Source organism: Protopterus annectens, chromosome 2.part0, assembly GCF_019279795.1.
Source record: "Protopterus annectens isolate FY-2018-M chromosome 2.part0, PAN1.0, whole genome shotgun sequence".
Classification (NCBI taxonomy): Eukaryota; Metazoa; Chordata; order Ceratodontiformes; family Protopteridae; genus Protopterus; species Protopterus annectens.
In genome coordinates, this window is record NC_056728.1 from 1,287,143,888 (window position 1) to 1,287,168,697 (window position 24,810).

Here is a 24,810-nt window from a genome sequence, read left to right on the forward strand (position 1 = left end):
GAAACGTCAGCATCTCCTTCTCATGCTGCCTCTGCCTCTCTTGTTCCTCAGCTTGCAGACGTAACAGTTTCTCATTCTCCTCAGCCTGCAAATGTTGCAGTCTCTCATTTGCTTCCAATTCCACAAGCCTGGCCTCCAAGTCAAGTCTCTTTAGCTCCAGCTGGATTTTTAAGTCCACTGAAGAAAGGTTCAGCTGTCCATTCTCCGAGGGAATTATATCTTTACTGCCTGTCTGATTGTCCTCCTGGTTGCTGTTTTCTGATGCAACTGTAACCAAGGCTATAATTAGGTCTGCCTTAGTCAGGTTTCCATGCACCAGTCCCCTAGCCTGGCACATCTCTGCCAGCTGACTCCTTGTCAGCTTTCCATACTCCTCTACTGACATGCTCACCTTGGCTAACTAAGCTAACAAAAGAAATAAAACAATTGTGATCTGAACTCTGAGTATTCTCTGCGTGGCTGTTTTAGAGTAAAAACACCTTCATAGCTCAGTGCACACAAGCTACAGGATTCACTCTACCCACACCACTACAAGCCAATTAGTATTTGCCAACTAATTAGTATGTGATGTGGATATCCCACCACTACAAACAATTAATATGCAATGTGGAGATCCCACCACTGTCAAACAATTATTATGTGATGATATCTCAATTAATATGTGATGCCCATGCCCTGGCCCAGCAATCAAGGAGCCTCAATCCTCACCACTAACACCAGAGAGGGCATCTCATATATGAGGAAAGGATAACAAATATACACAGTAAAGTGCAGTTTCCCTTAAGAGCACACAGAGATCACAGTCAGTCCGGGGCTGGTCGCTCCCTTGCTCCCCAGGTCCCCAATAAGACTCCCCACTGGCACAGCTATAGGGTCCAGATCTCAACCTAGCTGGGCAAGCTAGAATCTCCAGCACCCTCTCTGTCCTACCAGTGCTTTGTGTCCATGCCCAAGTAGCTGACACACACACAAACACACACACACACACACACACACACACACACACACTTTAAGATAAGAGTTTACACGACCACACAGGCACTTCTGGGGAAGGCTGGCACAGGTTCTCCAGCTGTGCCCCTTTTACCCAGACTATACAGTAGTATCCTGCCACCACCCAGCTAATAATTATCAGCTACTCAAAGGCCCTTAAAAGGGTATCCAATTATTACTGTGCAATATTATTATCCAATTGGTAGTATGAATAAACAGTTTCAAGGCTTATTAGAGGGACTTGGTACAAGATCTTTATATACATGCAGCGTACTCTAGAGCTTAACTTATCTCTACACAAACCAGCCACAGTTAAAAGGTTTTAAAATATTTAATGATAAATAATTAAAACCACAAGACAATACTTTTCAGTACACAGTCAGTGCTAGTCAAGAGTTCAGAGATGACACAGAAAAACTTAAAATAATTCAGTAGTACAGTTCTGACATCACATAAAAACACTTAGTCTAAACTTTCTTGTTTCTAGCTATTCTAAAAGAAAACACAAGTCTAAGTTAACTTACATGTGAGCAAGAGGCAGTGCTGTGAGTTAGATGATCCAGACAAAAAATGTTTAATGCCTTCTGGTGTTCTCTCTGTTTAAATTGAAACTGCAGTTTTGATAAAACATTACATCATTTCACACTTTCCTGATGTTCCCAGTCTGACAGAAACTGCATTTACATTCTTTTACACTTAAGCAGAAACCAGAGCAATAAAGGACATTCCACATGTACATTCTGGTCATTAACTTTAGCCTTAAAACAGTAGGCAGGAAGCCTTCATCTAGACCGGCTGGAGCTGCACTGAAAACATCAAAGGCAGTCATGAGATCATTTTAATTTCAAAGGGCCAACCAGAAATGCTTGACTTAGCTTTCTTTACAGCAGAGGGCAATGTTGCCACACTGTTTTAAGTTCAACATTTCACAGCATATTCTTTCATTTAAACAAACAAGATTGTAGTTCAACATTCATATTTACAAATGATAGAATTATCTGAACAATTCTATCTGGCTAGGCTGGCAGCCTTCATCCATCTCTACCAGTCTTCACAACTACCATTGATCCATTGATGTGGTAATTCATGGAAACCAGGTTTTTTCCAAAGGGGATGACAATACTTTTTTTGGTATTGAGCTTAAGACCATGGTTCTGACACCAGTCGTTGGTCTCAGTGAGGCCTTTCTGGAGGATGTCAACATTACTTGGAGAGTTAATAATAGTTCCCAACTTGCAGTCGTCTGTGAACTTTGTCAGCCAGAGACCCTTTGTGTTGGTCTGGACTTCAGAAAAGTAGATACCAAACAGAAGAGGACCCAGGATCGAACTCTGTGGGACTCCTTCCTGACTGCTTGGCAGCCTATCTTGGAGTCCGCTACTTTCACAATGTGGGCTCTATCCACCTAGTGATACAGGGGTTGAGGCCTAGCTTAGTGAGGTTTTCTATAATTCCTGAACGAGGAATGGTATCAAATGCCTTAGCCAGATCAAGGTAGGCAGTATGAACCACCTTGCCTTCATCCACAGCTCTGGTGACTGTCTCAAAGAAGTCGACCAAGTTGAGCAGTCATGATCTACCCTTCACAAAACCAAACTGTGTGGGATCTAGAGTTTGGAGATTCCCTATATCTTTGTTTATAAGGTCCTTGATGATGCGTTCCATAGCTTTGCCTATCAGACTCATCAGACTAATGGGGAGATAGTTCCCAGGGTCTGTAGTCTCTCCTCCTTTGTGGAGAGGGAAGACTGTAGCAGTGCCCCACTTGGTAGGGGCAAAGCAGAGGTGAGGCTGTGATTGAACAGGGAACACAGGTGAGGTGCCAGTTCACTCTGCAGTTCATGTAGAACACAGCCAGGGATATTGTCAGGTTGCATGGAAGCTGTATTCTTGACCTTGGATAGTGCTGTTTTAACCTGTGCAGCAGTAATACTGGGTGCATAGCAATCTACTGGTATTGTGATTGGTCCTTTGGGGGGTGGAGAGGGGTAAAGTTGGCAGTGAATCCGTCGGCCAGTACATTGGCAATATCTGTTGACTCAGTATAGGAGTTACCATTTTGCAGCAGCTCAGAGCAAATCTGGGTATTGCCATTGATATTCTTTACATAACTATAGAAGGCCCAGTGGTTTTCTTTACTATCTGCTGCAATTATGTTTTCATAGCTAGCTTTAGGGGATTTGATGAGGGATCTCAACTTTTTTGTTGAGGGTGATAAGGAAGTTTTTCTAGTGTTGGGACTTCACCTTATTCCACATCACTTTCCTCCTTCTGTTGTAGAAACTCTACTCTTGTTCATGGGAGGGGACTAGCAGATTGGCTTCTCTTTTTTGGAGGAGAGCATCTTGGTTCTATTTGGTATGGAGAGATCCATGCATTTGTGTACGTGTTTGTGCAGTGCATTGGTGTATGATTCAGTGGTCATGCAACTATTCTCCATTTGCATGGGTGCCATTAAGTTAGCCACCTCTGTTTTTAGGAGCCCAAAGTTAACTTTGGAGAAGTTTTTCATGTTGGTTACCTTTGCAGGGGGGCGGATTTTCAGGGTAATTAGTTTGTGGTCAGATCTAACCAGGGAGGAGTTAACTATTAGTGTAGAGCAATGGTCGCCCTTCTTAGTAATGACCAGGTCAAGGATGTTGCTGCCTCTAGTGGGGGTAAGAACGAGATGGTCCAGGGCATTTGAATTAACTCATTACAGCTGAGTGACATCTCCAGGCATTTCTGCAGTTACCTCCTACTGCTCCTCTAGGCGTCAAATATTGCCTGTTCATATTTGCATAAATAATTTCAAAACCATGTTACACACAAGGTATTGGAAAATTTTATCTTGAAGCATACATGATGGCAAACACAACTGTATTGATATATGACCTCTGTCAATGGATATTTGTTAAAATGTAAGGTGATAACTTCAATTTTTAAATGCTGAAACCACACCCACTAGGAGTTAAAGGTACTCACTCAAAAGAGCTCTACTGGAGGGAATGAGTTAATGAATTCCAGGAAATGTTGGGCAAGTGTATTGGTACACCAGTAGTTTTCCCAGTTTATTGAGAGGTAGTTGAAATTGCCCAGTATGAGAGTGTTGGGTTAGACCCTAATATTCTCCAATGTGCTTAGGAATGTGGAGTGTGAGTCTTGAGACATTGTTGGGGACCTATAGCAGGCTATGACCTGAATCGCTGTCTTACCCATTGTTAGCTGCACCTGAAGTATCTCCAATGTGTTATGTTGGGCTACCAGTCTGGAGGTGTGTGCATCCTTTATGAATATGGAAACACCATCACCTTTGGACCTTCGCTCCAAGTTCTGAGGCTGAAAGGTGTGGAATGATTTATAGCCTGGTAGTGCAGGAGTGCTTTCTGCTGCCTTGAATCAGGTCTCTGTTGCAGCACAAATGTCGATGTTCTACATTTTAAGGAGTGCTTTGAGTGAGTGTATTTTCAGATTTAGACTTCTAGCGTTGAGCAGCATGACCCTCAGATGCATTTGTTTGTAGCTGTTACAGTGATAATTTGGTCTTTGGAACACCACCTAAAAAAGTACTATAGGGGTGGCAAGATCCTTGGCCAGTATCCGGTAGCGCAGGTGTGACAGATGCAGGGCATCTCTGGCAAAGCATTGAGGTCTGTTAATCATGCCATCCCAGGTAGACAGGTACTGGTTCCCCTTAGAATGACTCAGGAAACTTAACCAATTGTTGAAATCGATCATTTTCTGCTTGTACTGTGGTATCATTCTGGGTGATTGTAGGATGCAGCTCAGGGCTAGGGTCATACCCGCCTGGGCTACATAATCCGAGAGCTCCTCCATGTCTGTTTTCATGTAGTGCAGGGAGGTATGTCTCAGGTCATTCACACCCACATGTACAATAACATAGTCATATTTGTACCTGTTGTTGAGGGGCCTGTGTGCATGTGTTATGTGGTGGATCCTGGCACCTGACAGGCATCTGACTGTTACTTTCTCCTTATTGAACCTAATGAGTGGGACATCAATGTGCCTCACTATCGAGTCACCTATGACTAGTGTGTTGGGCATGCTGTTCTGCTTTAGGGGCTTTGGTTGAGTGGCACACTGTTTAGGAGAGTTATGTGTCTCATGATTAGTGCTGTGTTTACTTTTTTGATATCTATACATATGTTTATATAACAATATGTATGTCTATATTCTATACATATTTGTTTTATTTGTATAGCTCCATATATTTGATGTATACATTTTTTAATATTTATCTATCAGCATACACATTTATATGTGTATATTTATATATACTAAACATGACTTATTCCACAGTGTTTGTTCCCTGCTATTCTATACCTGTACTGAATGATATATTTGAAAAAAACAGCATTCATTATTACATCTCAGATGATGTAGTGGTAAATTGCTCCTAGTATGGTGTACAGGGTTCTGGGTTCAATCCTTGGCAGGGCTGATTATTTTATTGCTGAGCAGAACAGTGGCTGATGGAGACAGGGTGATTAAGGCAGTTTTAACCAGTGGCTAGCAGGTTTCTGTGATGGTAAGCGATGCCAACACATGGTTAAACAGGAAACTGCTTAATCTGTGTAGGCATTCCTAAGCATTGCACAAACTCACTTACTGTCACTTACTCCCACTTATCCCATGCTAATTTCTTTAAACAAGAAGAAAAAAGGGGTGATAGGAAAGTGGTGAAAAAGGGGAACGCAGAGGGAAAAACAATGTGACAGATATCTAGGGATGTGTAGGACAGGTGTAGGGAAGGTCCATAGCTGTCCATTTCTGATACAGCAACAGCTGTGCATTTATACAGAATTTGGATTTGAATTTGGACACTCAAACCCCTGATAGAGGGATGAGGACAATAGTAATGTGTTGTTAAGCCAATTAGACCAGATTACGTGTCCAGTGGACATGTGTGTGAAATGGACAGCTATGTATGGGGCAACATTTTTTTTTTTGGAACAGATTGCCCTTTTTTTTTTTTTTTTTTTTTTTCTTTCTTATAAGGTGAGAGTGGGATGTTGGGAAAGGATGGTGTGTATATTTGGGGAGATAGGTTGGGTAGGATGACAGACAAGACCAGACAAGATAGCAGACAGGGGCAATATATGACATGTGGGGGGTAAACACCTTGGACGGGGAGGATGGTTGGGAATCGGATTCCCACGAGCCCCCAAATGGATACAGTGGGACTGAGGTCCCCACCCATGGGCAGTCACCAGTGCACCTTAACGGCCTCAAAGGTGGCTGTGCTGGGGCAGAGCAGGAGGGGGCAGGCTGACCCTCAAGATGCACCACGCGGACCTCTAGCTGGTGTAGCAGATCTCCAAACTCCTTTTGAAGCTCGCTATGCACCAGTCCCCAGACCTGACGATGGGTGACAGTATCCTGTCCGCGCCTGCTCCCGGGGGGGGGGTAAGCACCATCCCCTGAGGTGGTTCCACCAGAAGGTGGTGTAGGACTAGCAGACGAGGATGTTCCGGGTTGGGTTCCAGATGCGCTGGGTCCTGGTGCCACTGCCATTTGAGGTGGGGCAGGCAGATCTGCTGGGATTGGCCTTTCCAGACTTGCTATGGTGTTGCAGTTTTATAACATATGTTGGGTAGCCATGAAAAACACATTCCAGTATTAGTTCTAACAGCATGTATAGGTATTGCCATTAACCCAAAACAACATATTTGGAACAGTTGCATAGCAAACAGAACAAATGCACATATGGAACCTCAGTGGGCATTATAACGGCATGCAGGTTACACTGATAGCAACAGGCCATGAATGATAGTATTTGAACAAGGAACATTAATAGTCAAATGTTTAAATATTTGTAGAACAATAGGAAGCATGTCCCAACAGTAGAGTTGGTGAAAAACATACCCATTGATTTATGTGTTTAGCTTATTGGTGTGGATAGGGTGGGGGAGAGAGATGTTAATTAACAACTGCATAGGTTTCAATTGTTAACAATTTTAATGATCATTCCTCTAATCATTACTCTCCAGGTATTACCTCACGTTACATCGACCTATAGCCTTGGGTTGGGCAGTGGTATGTTTATACACAGTGTATAATTACAGCCTTTTTACAGCTAAGTTATACCTTTTCTTATCTGGCAGACCTGTGGAAGAAGTTTCTGTTAACACTAACTGACTGTTCCTACCCATATTCACATTGTCAGGGTTACATATGTGCACTAATACTGTGTGTGTGTGTGTGTGTGTGTGTGTGTGTGTGTGTGTGTGTGTGTGTGTGTGTGTGTGTGTGTGTGTGTGTGTGTGTGTGTGTATGTGTGTTTGTGTTTGTGTGTGTGTGTGTGTGTGTGTGTGTGTGTGTGTGTGTGTGTGTGTGTGTGTGCTACTGCCATATTCTGCCTTGATTTCTATCGGTCACCCTGAGTGTGGGTGGCAGTGTCCACTAGTTGTGACAACATCACACTTGAGGGACATGTCTTGGAGGACACTACTTTGTGTATGTACTTATCTGCTGTCATTTGCAGCCTTGAGCTTGGACAGTAGGTGTTGTACACAGTATAACTATAGCCGACTTACAAGTAAGATATACCTTTTCTTACCTGGCAGACCTGTGGAGGAAATTTATGTTAACACTATCTGACTGTTTCTATACATATTCACATATTCCTGGGTGAAAATAAAAATATGCAAACAGCTTACTACCACTCCCGGTATTTGAACCATGCCCATTTGTGCATAAAATAGAACAAAGATTGTGTTTCATCAGAATGAGGTTTTGAGAAACTGCTGTTTCTTATTTGACTGTTTTCTGCCTAATAGTCTGTTGGTTGCATAATCTGACCTTGTAATTGTGACATTCATGCATACCAGATAGTTCTTATACTGTCTATTTATACTTTGACATAGCACAGTCTGGAAAACACTGATTAACACAACATTACTATTCAGGTATCAGATCTTGGTGCATGGAACATTTCATATAGTTAATCTCCTGATTTACAGCTCCACAATATTTGTCAGATGAGCCTTGATTATTTAATGCTTTCAGAGCTACAGTTGCTGTACAGAAACTGCACACATTTCGATTCATACCACCACATACCAAAGTAAACATGACCACTGCGGGGTTTTGACTTTTATTGACAGCTGCTGACACTTTTATTGATAATATACCCTGTATATCACTATTACTCAGATAATGTCTCATTTATTCAGTACAAACCATACCCATTTTTAACTACTGACAGGTGATATTCTACTCATTTCTATTTATTTGCCATGAATACTACAAGCGAGATTTGTACTCACCAGCCTTGAGACACAGCCTTAGCAGTCTGTTGGCATGGGTGTCCATGTTCGTGGCCCCTCATCTGCAGCTGTACAGGAGATAGAAAAACATTTATGCATACCTGTCCATCACATGTGATGGACAGGTTGGACTTTGGAAAACACTTATTGATACCGATACTTACATACAGCTGGGACATTCCTCGCCTGTGCATCTTGGAACCACCTGTCCAAGAGCTCCCTCTTCTTATGCTTCAAGTCAGCAAAGTGGTGCCAGACCTGCTCACCAGTCTGAGGGATTCCAGTGGCATTGGTGAGGTCATGTGTGAGATGGTTTCAGGTCACCGTTTTGTATTGGGAGCCCTGCTACTGGTCCTGCAGCAGTCTCCCTTCATGGTTTTGTACTAGGAGTCCAACCATGACACTGGACTCCTGAATGCCTCAGAGCTGCACCTGAAAGCACACACCTTCAGCAACACCAGCCATAGTGCCTGCAGTGATGAGCTACAATTGGTTTTGGGCTGTATTCCCACCTGCAAGGTTTAAATAGAGCTGATTTCCCACACTTTGCCGTGATTGGATGGTTTTGAATATTCTGAGCCAAGCTAAGCAATAGGCAAATCCACTTAGCACAGATAGGCATTGCTTAAAAGGGTAGATGCTAATCACTGCTTACCAGTGCACAAATTCACTTAGTTAAGCTAATTATTGCTAAGCACACAAATTTAAGCAATACTTACTCAGGCTAAGCATAGCTGAACACAATTTAGTACTGTTCAGCTTTCATTTTGTGGACTATCAGGATTGTGGGGTTGACTTCTTCTTAATGACATCTTATGATATGTATGTTTCCTTTCTTAACATCCCCCTATGTGCTTTCATTACTTTATATTCTTTTTTAGCTTTGCTGTATAGGACACTTGTGTTTATATTGGGGTTCACATCTGTACTACACTGACACTTCACATTTGGACCTGCTACACTACCCTGGTTAACAAATACATATTATTCACTACCTATTTATAAAAAAAGATACTTTTACTGCTGTTTTCACATATAAAAATTAATGGAATGTATTGGGGCTTGAACCGTGAATGACTACATACTAGGCAAACGCTCTAACCACTACGCTTATTCACTTTGGTTTGTTTTGGCAGTATGTTTCTATTTAGCTCCTTTGGATGTTTCAGCTATGCTATACACAGGTGTGCAATGTGCACACACACTCAGCTACGCTTTAAACTTTATTGGGGATGGAAAAAAATAAAATAAACGTGTTTTATTTTTATTTACTGTAAGGGTATGCATATTGCTTTCTGCATGTTAGGGCAGGACATCTGGACAACTACATCATACTTGGAGGAATTGGTTTAAATGTTCCTCTCAGGAACATGCTTACTTACTTGGTATGCCAGCATGTACACTGACATACCATTCTGGACATTATCTATGCTGGACCATTGTGGGGGGTTGTGCTTTTGTGTGTTTTTACTGTATTTTGTCCACAGACACTGTTATGTTATGATAACAGTGTCTGCGAACACTGTTACTTGCTTTGGGATTGCTGTATGGCAATTTTAGAGTGCAGGGAGAGTGTGTACTGTGCGAGCAATGCTTGGACTTGCCCTCTGCACTCGTACACAGATCATTTCTGTGTAGAGAATACAGCATCACGCCTTCATTAATATGCAAGGTGCACTGTTGTTCTACATGGGCACGATCTGCTCCATGCAGAAATAGCACTATTCCTGCATGAAGTTTAATTAATCCAAGGGTATGCTGTTCAGAACAAATGTGTCACTGAGTTAAACAATGCACTAATTCTCGTCCACATCAGTTTGCCTACCTATACATTTACTTTTTTATAATGGTGTACATTAGTAATGGATTGCAGCTGTCTTAGTCTGTGCTTCAGAGATGCTAATTACAGCATAATCAGATGAATTACATGGTACTCAACTAATCTTGTGGAGCTAGTCAACAAGATATAAAGCATCCATGTGGACTCCATGGTGTTTCTTAAGCAGCTTGGGAAAAGAGTGGGAAGTAATCACAGACAAATTTTTAGTAGCTGCTGTTTTTTAATACATTTGTCTGTGCTACAGGCTGAAGCCAGTGCTGCTGCTGCTGCTGCTGCCAATAGCCATAGACAGAGAATGTGAAGACTTTGCAGGCTAAGTACACAGTAGAGGAACTGTATGACCTCTAGCAGCCTTGACTCAGAGCTAAAGCCAAACAGAAGGACCCCATCACAGTGGAAAATAAGGTATGTCTTGAACTTAGAATCTTAGCCACAGGTGCCTTTCACAGACTATCGGGGGACATGCTTGGTGTGTTACAGATATCAACATCCAGGATCTCCACAACATTCCTGCATGTTATGGTACAACATGGCAGAAAGCACATATGTTTTACCATTAGGTCTGCAGAGAGAGTCACAAGAATGCTATATTTGTACCACATATCCTACTAACCTGAAGTGACATGTGCCATACATCAAAGTCAGGTACACATGAAAATGACACCCGGGGAACTGGGTGGCATCTACATTAACTGTAAGTTCTACCACTCACACAACTGCCAAGTCATGTGTAATGGCGTGGGAATTATCTGGAATGTATGTGCTTCAATCCTGGCAGTTAACACAACTCCCATATGTGCCACATCTCCTGGCTGCACCAGATGTGTGCTATGGGTGATATCTCACAGGCTGTTGTTGTTTAGTGGTTGATGTATACTATGCATTAAAGTCATGGCTGATGAAACACATCAGAAATGCACACACACACACACACACACACACACACACACACACACACACACACACACACACACACACACACACACACACAAGAACACTTTAATGAGACACATGGTCCAACCAGTAATGTCATAGAGCGTGTTTTTTAGCTACTGCACTCACAGCGCCACTGGCTACATATACATCTGTCCAAGGCCTCCATTACAATCAACTGACATGTCACACAATGCTCATGATATGTGCTATGCTACCCAAGTTAATCTTGTGGAAATCAGCTGCAGCTGGATCAGCAAGGGGAAGTGGAACACATTCTCCTGACAATGCCATTGTCACCACAGCCACAGGACAATGATGAGTCAGAGGTGGAACTGACAGCTGGTGTGGTTGTAGGCAAACATAGGCATGCTCAGTATGTTCTTGCATTGGCTAGGAGACATGCCATAGCACAGTGTCTCACCACCTAGTAGCCTAAATCCATCCTGCTACTTCTCCATACGTTTGTAATGTGAAAGCATTACAGTGAAAAGTTTGACAGCAAGGATACACATTGCATTGTCTGACTTCTCAACCCTCCCTAAACCAGACAACAGGCAGGATGCCAAACAAGCAGAGTAACCAGACCAACACAGCCTTTTTAGTGACATAGTAGGAGCACACCTTTGATCCCCCACCCCTAAAAGGACAAGCAATGCTTGTTTGTGACACCCAACCTAGCTTTCCTTAGTTTGCAACTGCATATCATATTATTCCTAGTTAATATCCATTGACATTGTAAGTGCAGTGATATAGAATGGTTTACATACTGTATGTCTCAGAGTACTGGTCAGATAATTGCTGAATGACCAAGGAACACAGAAAGGTAAGACAGTGCTGTATATTTGCAAGCAAGAATCATAACAGGGTGTGTAATCACTAATTGCAGTATTTTCAAGAAACATTTCACTAAATGTGTAACTAATGTGTAATGTTTTACTATAAATGTACATTCTGTTTAATTTGAATGAGTGCTGTTGCTTGCTACAAATGTGTCTGTGTGATAAACAGGGATAAAGCACACATCCTGTGTTCTGAATGTGTATTGTATGGTGATTTGGCTTCCAGACCTATCTATGTAGGCATATTTCATGTGTACTAACATATTGTATTATGTATCTCATACACTGATTTCTATGTCTGCCTGTTATTACTTGTTTTTTTTTCTTACGTTTTGGGCCACTGCTTGTGTGGTGCTGTGCTTAGCACAAACTGTTTTGGCTATGCTTAGCTGGTTTGCATGTATAGTGGCAGTGCACAAGCTGGATGATTGGAACATCCAGGTAGAGGACAGGACCCAGACATCTAAAAATAGATATCAGATGCATTCTATTAATGTTATTGTGCCTGGCACAAACTGCATTTAACAGAGTGAACCGCAAAATTAATACTAATCTAGGAGATGGTCATGTAAGTTCTCCTGTGGCTGCAGATGTTAAGTGTCAGGCTGAAGTCCACATGGTCTTGGGTTTGCTTCAAGGACTGCAGCCTTTATTATACTGTTGGGACCTTGCATTAGATAGCAATGAAATTAAACATAGACAAGGACTTTTACATTCAGCTTGTGGCAAAAGCTGTAAGTGTAGGCCTACCATACATAAGCTCCATGGTTCAAATACAGCAGACTCCATTCTTTTTTAATATTGTCCCATTTCACATTATAGTCACTCTCAACTATAGCAGTTGACCTAGTATTTCTTATATCATAATTATTTTCCTGAAGGCTCACACACTAATACTGTGTCAGTTACGTACTTATGTATTAATGTCTGAATTGACTACCATCTCTATATTGGTTACCATCATGCAAATACATTACCTGTGTTGATGGTAAGCAAGGTATACTACTTTCAAATGTTGCATAATCAAAAAGTGCACACTCTCAGTATATGTGATAAGCAGAATTGTCGGGAAACATCATTATAGATTGAGCTTCATCTGCATTAGATATAGCTGGTGTTTGCGGAGAGGTTTTGAGATTTTGGTCTCAAAGGTGGGGTGTGCAGGTGTCCAAAGTGCTTGTTGGACTACATGTGAATGATTATGGCCCCCACCTGTTGCAGGAGCACTATCATGGATCAAATTATAAATCGGATGCATGGAACAGTTTGGCCCAGGATTTGTCCAGTACTGCCAATACCCCCCACACTGGTGAACAGTGTAAAAATCACTACAGACACTTCAGGATGAGGAAGAGGAGTGCCGTCAAATGTTGGATCAAGGAATGTTGGACTGGTGGTACTCCACAGATGTGTATGTATTATTTACAGGCACTACTTGTAAGAGTTAGCAGCTACATTTGTTCATGATTGGTATTCCTAATGCTATTCTGTTGTGTACTGCTTTTTCCACAGCTCATGCAGATAGATTACTGAATCTGCAAACGTATGAAGTGAGATTGGCACCGATGTGAGCCACAAGTGCTATGTTTGCATCCAAACAGTACTGTTATTGTAGCATTAAGAGTAAATACAGTTTATCGTGTTAAACACTTGTATCACATTGGATATGTATATAACAATTGTAAAGGAAATATATGCATGCATTAGTCTGTAGAGTAGTCAGAGGTTGTCGGTTCAAAAAACACACTTCCCAGTTATACAATACTGTTAAGGTTTACATCAATATTGTAATGTACCATAAGACCTATAAACCAGGAACAACAATAGCCTGCTTAAGATGGTTATCAGTATAATTGGAACACATGTATATACAATATATGTGCATATCCATGATTGCTTGCTGCAATCAGTAATATACTGTGCATTGTGCAAACAAGCTTTACAGAGAAAATATGGCAATTAATATTGATTGTATAAAATACAACTGCTAATTGAGTAACTGTGGCTGGATGGGTTAAGGCATGGTTGATGAAGGCAGAAGGCACTGGGTTTGAAATGGGGTGTATGGGGCATAATTTTTGCAAATGTGTATGATAATTTTACATACATTCACTGACACTACTGTCATTTACCATTGCTCAGCAATGGTGCACACTAGTACCATAGTGCAATAATTCTTAAAAGAAAAAAAATATGAAAAGATAGGAAAGTGGTGAAATAGGGAGCAAGCAAGGGGAAAGACAAGGTGAAATAATGGCAGGAATGTGCAGGAAGGGCATTGGAAAGAACCACAGCTATCCATTTCTTCAACAGTAACAAATGAGCACATGCACAGAATTTTAGCTGAATTTGGACGCCGCCTCCAGAGGGAGAGAGAGAGAGGGGTGACAACAGCATAATTGTGTTGTGAAGCCAATTGGACCAAATTAAGTGTGTCAGGTAGGCATGTCTGTGAAATAGGAAGCTATGTATGGGACAATATATATATATATATATATATATATATATATATATATATATATATATATATATGTATATATATTTTTTGGGGACAGGTACTCATTTTTTTTTTAATGGAGAGAGAGAGGAACGTTGGGGAAGGGAGATAGGCATGTCTGGAGCAGGCAAGTTAGAAAAGTGAGGAAGCATTTTCTGACAGACAAGACATATACAATAAGAGACAGGGCTGGTGAGGGACACAAGACAAGGTGAACATCTTGGTTAGGGTAGGTGTGGGAAAATCGAGGTCGTACAGACATAATGCACAATAACAGTGTGACTCCAGTCCTCACCAGTTGGACTGACATCACTATTCCATTACTGTGCCACTGGCTGCAGTGGCTGACATATTCACCTATGGCCGCTTTGCTGTAAAAAGATAGAAAGCAGGTTATACATCCGGTGTAGGCATGTCCCCACCATCTGGTGCACAAGCTTGACTCCATATCTGGCAACACAGCTCATTATTATAGCTCATTATAGATTCATAGATTATTACTAGGCTAACTGCCCTTGTGGGTCATTTTAAGCCAACTACCTAACCATTATGCCAACATCCCAGCTCAGATAATGTATACACCCCATCTACCTCTGCTACCAGATGGGACCATAGACCTAGCCACTGGTGCAGATGTACCTTTGGTTCCAGGTATAGCAGGGTCATCGGAGGGTGGGGGTGCCACCAAGCTGCAGCCCAGAAGTGCTGGTCCTTGGTGCTGTAGCCAGTGGAATGAGTGTAAGTGGATCACTTGGAATTGGCCTACCCTGCTGTGCTGTAGTAATTACATAAAAATAAATTACAATTAATAATGAAATAAAACATAAACCAAAACAAAGGGAAATAATCAAATTTAAAAGAAAATATTAAACATATTATTAAAATAATTAATAATATAATTACAAACACAATGGTAAATAATAAAAAATAAAAATTATGTAATAACAAAGCAATATAAAATTATACATAATAAAAAATAAAATAAGAAAATTAACCATAAAAAAAAATAAATGATGAGAAGGGTGGGGTGGGGTGAGACAAACAAAGGAGTACATTAATAACTTCACAGTTAATATACAATGCTGTCTACAATTAATTTTTACTCTCTTCTGTTGCATTTTATTTTTAACATTACCGACTGCTAAGAAATTTCATTATTACTTTGAATACTACCCTGTCCCTAACACATACACACTATAGTAGAGAGCAGGTTGCATCCATTAATCATTCATGGTTGCATATATTGCACATATACATGTTCCATGTACACTGATTACAATTGACAGCAGGCCAGTCAAGCCACAGGTATAGGGGTCTGAACTTCACATATTTTTGCACACTATTAAGGTTTCACATACTCTCAAGAAAATCATCCCTGTGATTCAGTGAACTCTGCATAGGATTCATGTAGAGCCTACACAAGGTGATACTGAATAGAAGAAGTAGTGCCCATGGTGTGTTTGCTTACCTGAAAGCCCCACTCCTAGCTGTGTATGTGATGCACACCTTCACTCCTAGCTGTGTATATGATGCACACCTTCACCCAACTCTCATCTATGGGAAATGTAACAGTATTGTATATTCATTGATGAAAACCTAAAACAGAACTGTGAACAACTAAGTTTTATATCTGGAAAGTGTGGTATTTGAACTCACAACCAGTGAACACTGTAGTACAGTACTTTTTTGGACTACAGCATAATGGATGCACACTTTCCTTTTACACTTTATAGATACATGCTCACTGTTATTCAAGAATGTGCAGCTGCTGGTTTGTAATATAGACCATACCTATCAACCTCTAGGAGCAAGTTATCTGGACAGATCATAAAATAATGGGGGTACAATGACCCAAAAACAGGGACAGATTTTAAATATTGCTCTTGCAAACATGGAAAATTATGCAGGATTTGTGTTAACATATATTTTGATACTCATTATTTCCTGACTTCAATCTTAATTTTATTTGCCAGAAAACAATATTATGAGGTGCAGACCAAAACAGTGAGTCAAAACTCTGCATATTCAGTGAAAATATGGCCAGTTGACAGCTATGCTACAGACTAATGTATGCATACTTGCTTTTACAGTTGAGCTATGCATGCTCAATCTTATACAGCTGTATGAAATAACAGCTGTATATCTCCTTGCTCCTTTATCTGTTTAAAACTTTAATTTAGTGGCTCACTGCTGCTTTTCTGCTGTGGTAAATATTTCTGCAGTGTGTTCTGCCTAAAAATAGTGTAGGGTGGCCACGGTGGTGCAGTGGTTAGTGTTGCCACCTCACAGCAAGAGGTTCTCCGATTCGATTCTTAGCTGGGGTGCCTTCTGTGTGGAGTCTGCATGTCCTCCCTGTGGTTGCGTGGGTTTCCTCCGGGTGCTCTGGTTTCCTCCCACATCCCAATGACATGCTGTAGGTGGATTGGACACTCTGAATTGGCCCTAGGTGGGAGTGCGTGCATGTGTGTGCCTTCTGTGGAAGCTTGGGCACCGGGCTGGCAACTGGACACCGTAAAACTCCACTGCCAATCATGAGCGGACAGGTGATAAGCTGTGGCGACCCCTAACCAGGAAAAGCCGAAAGAAGAAGAAGTTCTGCCTAAAATAGTGTAACTAGTAGCTGTAATAGTTTCCCAACCCCCTCCCTATTGGTGTCTTGTTCTTATACTTGGTGGCTTTGGAGTTGGCCACCCCTACTGTATATTTGATCTGGGACACTTCTCCCAGTCTTGTGTAATTAGCTTATTCTACCTAATACAGAGAGAACATTTGCGAAGGCCAACCCACTTAGGTTCTTAACCTTGAATTATCTTCTGTTCCTCCTTTCTCCCTTTCCACTTTACTAAAAAAAAAAACAGAAAAGAAACCTTGCTAGAATCCACTTGTTCTCTGACTGGGTGTGTTTCTCACCCAATAAGTATATTGTTGGCACTTTGTAACTGTTCAGATTGAATAAAACTGAATTTCAGTTCAGAATACAGTTTGAATAAATTGTATTTATGTAAACTGTATTTGCTTTAATACTGCTACATACTCAAGTGTGTTAGCTTGCACTGCACTTGAATTGTTATAGTGCTGTTGTAACTACTTGTTTTCAGCCTTTCCTGTAACTAGTTTAGTCCAGATACAGATTTGCTGTATCCAGGACTGAATGTAAGCTTCTGAGCCCCCCAAGCCTTTCTGTGTTGGAGGGAAGCCTTCTAGCTTATCAGTGGGAGTGGTAAGCACTAGGTAGCCTATCTATCACAAAAGGAGTGGTTTTTGGCCCAGAAATTGTAGTTTATTGGCCATTTGGGCAGTTTTTCCATCGCTTTCAACTTTCTGGTTTAAAAGCATGTGTTTGTGCTTGTTTCCCACCTTTCCTGTAACTAGTGTAGTCCAGAAACAGATTTGCTGTATCCAGGACTGTTTATAAGCTTCTGAGCAGTGCCAAAGTCTGCTCTTCAATTTTTCCCTTAAATCCGCTAGTTCTCTCCTCTCCTACACTTTTACTTGCTTATTAGTCTAGCACTTTACCAAACTTCTTGTAGCAATTATTGTAGCACACAAAAGTGCTACCAGCACTTAATGATCTACAAGGAAACAGCTCCAGTACTTATTATTAATGCCCACCCCTCCAAGCATGTCTAAAGATCAGTTATCTGTGCTTTCTCGTATTAACCTGGTGAACTTGGATATCCTGAGGCAATGTCGCAACTGCCTCATATATACTGAAAACCCTCTCCTCTTACCTCCCAGCACTCAGACATGCAAGAGATGCACTTATATATCCAAATTGGAAGCCACGCACTCTCCAGCCAAGACCGGTCAAGAGGAGAAGGTCAACACTTGCACCACACCATATGGAACACATAGCCCTGCACAACACATCAGCACTGCTTTCACATAAAAAACACAAACCACACACACACCTTCAAGGAGGCTCTCAATAAAAATCTACCCAAACAACAGAGACCTCCAAGGCAGAAATGCACTCAATTACCACAACGCAACACTAATTATGAGACACATAACTCTCCTACACAGTGTGCAACTCAACCAAAGCCACTAAGGCAAAACAGCATGCAAAAGACACTAGTCATAGGTGACTCGATAGTGAGGCACACTGATGTCCAACTCACTAGGATGAATAAAATGAAAGTGACAGTCAGCTGCCTGTCAGGTGCCAGGATCCACCACATAATGCACGCACACAGGTCCCTCAACAACAGGTACAAATATGACTCTGTCATTGTACATGTGGGTGTGAATGACCTGAGACATGCCTCCCTAGGCTACATGGAAAGAGACATGGAGGAGCTCTGAGATTATGTAGCCCAGGTGGTTATGACCCTATCCCTGAGCAGCATCCTACCATCACCCAGAATGATACCACAGTACAAGCAGAAAATTATTGATTTCAACAATTGGCTAAGTTTCTGGTGTCATTTTAAGGGGATCCAGTACCTGTCTGCCTGGGATGACAAAACTGACAGACCTTGATGCTTTGCCAGAGATGGCATACATCTGTCACCCCTGGGCTTCCAGATACAGGCCAAGGCTCTTGCCACCCCTATAGTGCATTTTTTAGCTGGTGTTCAAAAGACCAAATTACCACCATAACAACTACAAACAAATGCAATCTGAGGGTCATGCTACTCAATGCTAGAAGTCTAAATCTCAAAATGCACTCGCTCAAAGCACTCCTTAAAATAGAGAACAATGACATTTGTGCTGTAACAGAAACTTGGTTCAAAGCAGCAGAAAGCACCCGTACACTACCAGGCTATAACTCATGCCATTTTGTCCCCAGAACTTGGACTGAAGCTTAAAAAAGGTGGTGATATTTTCATATTCATAAAGGATGCACACACCTCCTGACTGGTAGCCTAACATAACACATCAGAGATACTTCAGGTGCAGCTAACATTGAGTAAGAAAACGATTCAGGTCGTAACATCCTATAGGTCCCCAGCTATGTCCAAAGACTCACACTCCACGTTCCTGTGCACCCTGGAGAATATTATGTTCCAACCTAACACTCTCATACTGGGTGAATTCAAGTACCCCTCCATTAACTGGACCAGCTCATTCTTACCCCTACTAGAGGTAGCAACATCCTTGACCTGGTCATTACTAACATGATCGACCATTGCTCCACACCAATAGTCAACTCTTCCATGGTTAGATCCGAACATCACCTTAGAAATCCACATCCTTCCCACCACACACCCCCACCTGCAAAGGAAACCACCATGAAAAACTTTTCTAAAGCTAACTCTGGGATCCTAAAAACAGAGGTGGCTAACTTCACGGAACCAATGCAAATGGAGAATAGTTGTATGACCATTGAATCATACACCAATGCACTGTACAGACACGTACACAAGTGCATGGATCTTGCCATACCCAATAAAACCAAGACGACCTCCTCCAAAAAAGAAAGTCAAGCTGGTGGTCCCCTGCCATAAACAAACTCTACAACAGAAGGAGGAAACTGATGCAGAATAAGGTGAATTCCCAAGACTGGAAAAATTATCAGCCTCATCAAAAAGTGGAGATCCCTCTCCAAATCCTCTAAAGCTAGCTATGAAAACTGAATTGCAGCAGATAGTAAAGACAACCACAAGGCCTTCTTTACTTATGTAAAGAATCTCCATGGAAATACCCAGATTTGCTCTGAGCTACTGCACAATGGTACATCCTATACAGAGCCAACAGATATTGCCAATATACTGGCCAACAGATTCAGTGCCAATATTACCCCTCTCACCCCCCAAAGGAAAAATCACAATACCAGTAGATTGCCAGACACCCAGTGTTACTGCTGCAGAGGTTAAAACAGCACTGTCCAAGGCCAAGAATACAGCTTCTATGAGACCTGACAATATCCCTGGCTGTGTTCTAAATGAACTACAGAGTGAACTGGCACCTCACTTGTGTGCCCTGTTCAGTCACTGCCTCACCTTAGGCTTTGTCCCATACACCAATGCACTGTACGAACATGTACACAAATGCATGGATCTCACCATACCCAATAGAACCAAGATGCTCTCCTCCAAAAAAGGAAGCCAAGCTGGTGGTCCCCTGCCATAAACAAACTCTACAGCAGAAGGAGGAAACTGATGTGGAATAAGGTGAAGTCCCAAGACTGGAAAAACTATCAGCCTCAACACAAAGTTGAGATCCCTCACCAAATCCTCTAAAGCTAGCTATGAAAACAGAATTGCAGCAGATAGTAAAGACAACCACAAGGCCTTCTTTACTTATGTAAAGAATCTCCACGGCAATACCCAGATTTGCTCTGAGTTACTGCACAGTGGTACCTCCTATACTGAGCCAACAGATATTGCCAATATACTGGCCGACAGATTCAGTGCCAATATTACCCCTCTCATCTCCCTAAAGGACCAATCACAATACCAGTAGATTGCCAGGCACCCAGTATTACTGCTGCACAGATTAAAACAGCACTGCCCAACGCCAATAATACAGCTTCTATGGGACCTGACAATATCCCTGGCTGTGTTTTACATCAACTACAGAGTGATCTGGCACCTCACTTGTGTGCCCTGTTTAGTCACAGCCTCATCTCAGGCTTTGTCCCATACACCAATGCACTGAACGAACATGTACACAAATGCATGGAACTTGCCATGCCCAGTAGAACCAAGATGCTCTCCTCCAAAAAAAGAAAGCCGAACTGATGTGGAATAAGGTGAAGTCCCAAGAATTGGAGAACTATCAGCCTCAACAAAAAGTTGAGATTCCTCACCAAATCCTCTAAAGCTAGCTGTGAAAGCAGAATTACAGCAATAGTAAAGACAACCACAAGGCCTTCTTTACTTATGTAAAGAATCTCCACGGCAATACCAAGATTTGCTCTGAGCTACTGCACAATGGTATCTCCTATACTGAGCCAACAGATATTGCCAATATACTGGCCAACAGAATCAGTGCCAACATTACCCCCCCCCCCCCAAAGGACCAATCACAATACCAGTAGATTGCCAGTCACCCAGTATTACTGCTGCATAGGTTAAAACAGCACTGTCCAAGGCAAAGAATACAGCTTCTATGGGACCTGACAATATCCCTGGCTGTGTTCTACATGAACTACAGAGTGAACTGGCACCTCACTTGTGTACCCTGTTCAGTCACAGCCTCACCACAGGCTTTGTCCCTACTGAATGACGCACTGCTACAGTCATCCCTCTCCCCAAAGGAGGAGTAACTACAGACAATGGGAACTATTGCCCCATTACTCTGATGAGTCTGATAGGCAACGCTATGGAACACATTATCATGGACCTAATAAACATGTATATAGGGAATCTCCAAACTCTGAATCCACACAATTTGGTTTTGTGAAGGGTAGATCATGCCTGCTCAACCTAGTCGACTTCTTTGAGTCAGTCACCAGAGCTGTGGATGAAAGCAAGGTGGTTCATACAGCCTACCTTGATCTGGCCAGGGCCTTTGATACCATTCCACACTGAGGAATCATAGAAAAACTCACTAAGCTAGGCATCAACCCCTATATCAGTAGGTGGATTGCAAACTGGCTCACAGATAGAACCCACAATGTGAAAGTAGCTGACTCCAAATCAGACTGCTGACCAGTCACAAGTGGAGTCCCACAGGGTTCGGTCCTGGGTCCTCTCCTGTTTAGTATCTACTTCTCTGAAGACTAGGCCGACAAGATGGGACTGTGGCTGACAAAGTTCACAGACAATTCCAAGTTGAGAGCTATTATTAACTCAACAAGTGATGTTGACATCCTACAGAAAGGCCTCACTGAGACCAACAATTGGTGTCAGAACCATAGCCTTAAGCTCAATGCCAAAAAGTGTGTCGTCAACCCCTTTGGGATAAATACGGTTTCCATGAATTTCCACATTGATGGTAGTCCACGGAACACACAAGGCATTATAAGAGATCTGGGAACACAGATTGACAGCGACCTCTCTTTTGACCACCATATTGCCACTGTGGTCAGAAAGTCCTTCTTTGTGGCACATCTCATTACTAAGGGTTTTACATCCAGGAAGAAAGAGGTTATTGTCTCCCTCTACTCTTCCCTCATTAGGCCAGTCATCGAGTACAATGCTCCATTTGGCATGTACCTCACTAGACACCTGCAACAACTGAAGAGGCTGCAAAAGTACCTCACAAAGAGGATCCTAGGCCTTAAACACTTGTCCTAAATGGACAGACTCAAAAAACTCCAACTATTCTCTGTCTCATATCGCCTACTTAGAGGCGATCTCTGCTTGACTTACAAAGCCATGTCTGACCCAGCTCTGTTAGAAATTCTACATCTAAAGAAATCCCAGTCCCTCTGCACCACACGCTCCAGAGACCTCAACCTCATTACCACAATCAACAGAACATGCTGGAGGGACAGGTTCATAACTCAGAGACTGTCCATGCTATGGAATAGACTTCCCATACATGTCAAACAGAGCACCTCACTGGCCATCTTCAAAAGAAATCTTGACGAGTGGATGGGAAATAGAAAATTCACCCTCGGGATCACTCCAGTGATTCTACTCAACAGAGGCACTGGGATCTAAGGTTGGGTTGCACGATGCCAGGGTAATCCTGTGGGCTAGGCTTGTAAAGGCTCCAGGGCCATTAGCCTAGTACACGCCTATGAACCTATGAACCTATGAACAACTAATCCATCTTTAACTATTAATGCTACAGTAACAGTACTATATATAATTATGCGTACATACCACATGCTTCTCGCATCTGTGTCAGTCACGAGGTGTAGGAGTTCACATTTGAGGCCCACTCTTCTTCAGCTGTGGAAAAAGAAAAAGAGAAAAGAATTCCATCATGAATACCAGTCTTGACTATATTCAGCTTTAATATTATAATTACTCAATGGAACTTATACATATGCATAGGTTCATAGGTTCATAGGTAAGTACTAGGCTATGTGCCCGAAGGCATTTATAAGACTAGCCAGAATGTGTTGGCTTTCGCCATCCCCTTAGATTAGTTCCCTGTGCCTTTGTCCAGCAGAGCCACTGAAGTGATCCCCGGAGTAAACTTTATGTTTCCCATTCACTCGTCAAGGTTTCTCTTGAAGAGTGTTAGCGAGGAGCTCTGCCTAATGTAGATTGGAATCTTGTTCCAGAGCATGGGAAGACTTTGGGACAGGAATCGATCCCTTCAGCATGTCCTATTTATTGTTGCGGTGAGGTTCAGATCCCTAGATTGTGTGGCTTGAGGGGATAGGGTTTTCTTTAGGTGGAGCATGTCTATCAATTCTGGGTTGGACATGGCCTTGAATGTCAGGCAGATATCACCTCTGAGTAGGCGGTATGCAACCGAGTACAGCTAGAGTTTCTTCAGTCAAACTGCATAGGGCATCTGTTTGAGGCCAGTGATCCACTTGGTGAGGTACTTATGTGGTCTTTCCAGCTGTTGCAGGTGTCTTGTAAGGTACATCCCAAATGGGGATTGTACTCTATGATGGGTCTGATGAGTGATGAGTAGAGGGGCACAATGACCTCTTTTGATCTGGATGCGAACCCTTTTGTGATTAAGTGGGCCACATAGAAGGATTTTCTAACCACTTTGGCAATGTGATTATCAAAGGAGAGATTACTATCTACTTGGGACCCCAGATCCCTTATTACATCTTCCGTATTTAGGGGACTACCATCTATGTGGTAGTTTGTGGGTACTTTGTTTTTTCCAAAGGGGATAACTATGCACGTTTTGGCATTTAGCTTGAGGCCATGATTTTGATACTAGGTATCCATCTCAGTGAGACCCTTTTGGAGGATGTCTGTGTCAGCTGGAGAGTCAGTTATAGCCCCTAGTCTGCAGTCGTCTGCGAACTTGGTCAGCCATAGTCCTCCTGTGCTTACCTGTACATCTGAGAAGTATATGCTGAACAGGAAGGATCCTAGGACTGAGCCCTGGGGGCATCTGTGGGATGTTCCCCACCTGGCATTCCCTGATCCAACAAACATAGGTATCCCATTTCATCCTTTGAAGCTCATCGTAGTGATGATGGCATTGTTGTCCAGTGCATGGGATACTTGTCTCACTGGACAAAGCCCTTGCCACACTATTCCAGGCCTCAGACTTGTACTAAGAGCCTGTATAGTTACCCTGCTAGGGTTGATGCCTATGCTCCTTAATCAGAAGCCAAGAAAGACTTTTGACTCCTGAACATCCAGCACTGCGCATGGAAACACACACCCTCTCCAACGTCACCAGCCATGCCTATACAAGATCAAGCTGAATGTCTAATGTGCATTTCCCACCAAATCCACCTTAAATACCATATTTTCAGCCAATTACCCATATTGCACTTAGTGAGAGTGCACACTGTCTGCATTTTAATACATTTGAAAAAGCTGTGCTCTGCTTACCATCTCACAAATATGAGCCAAGTGCATTTGTTTGTGGGATGGTAAGCGGGATGCAGCTTTT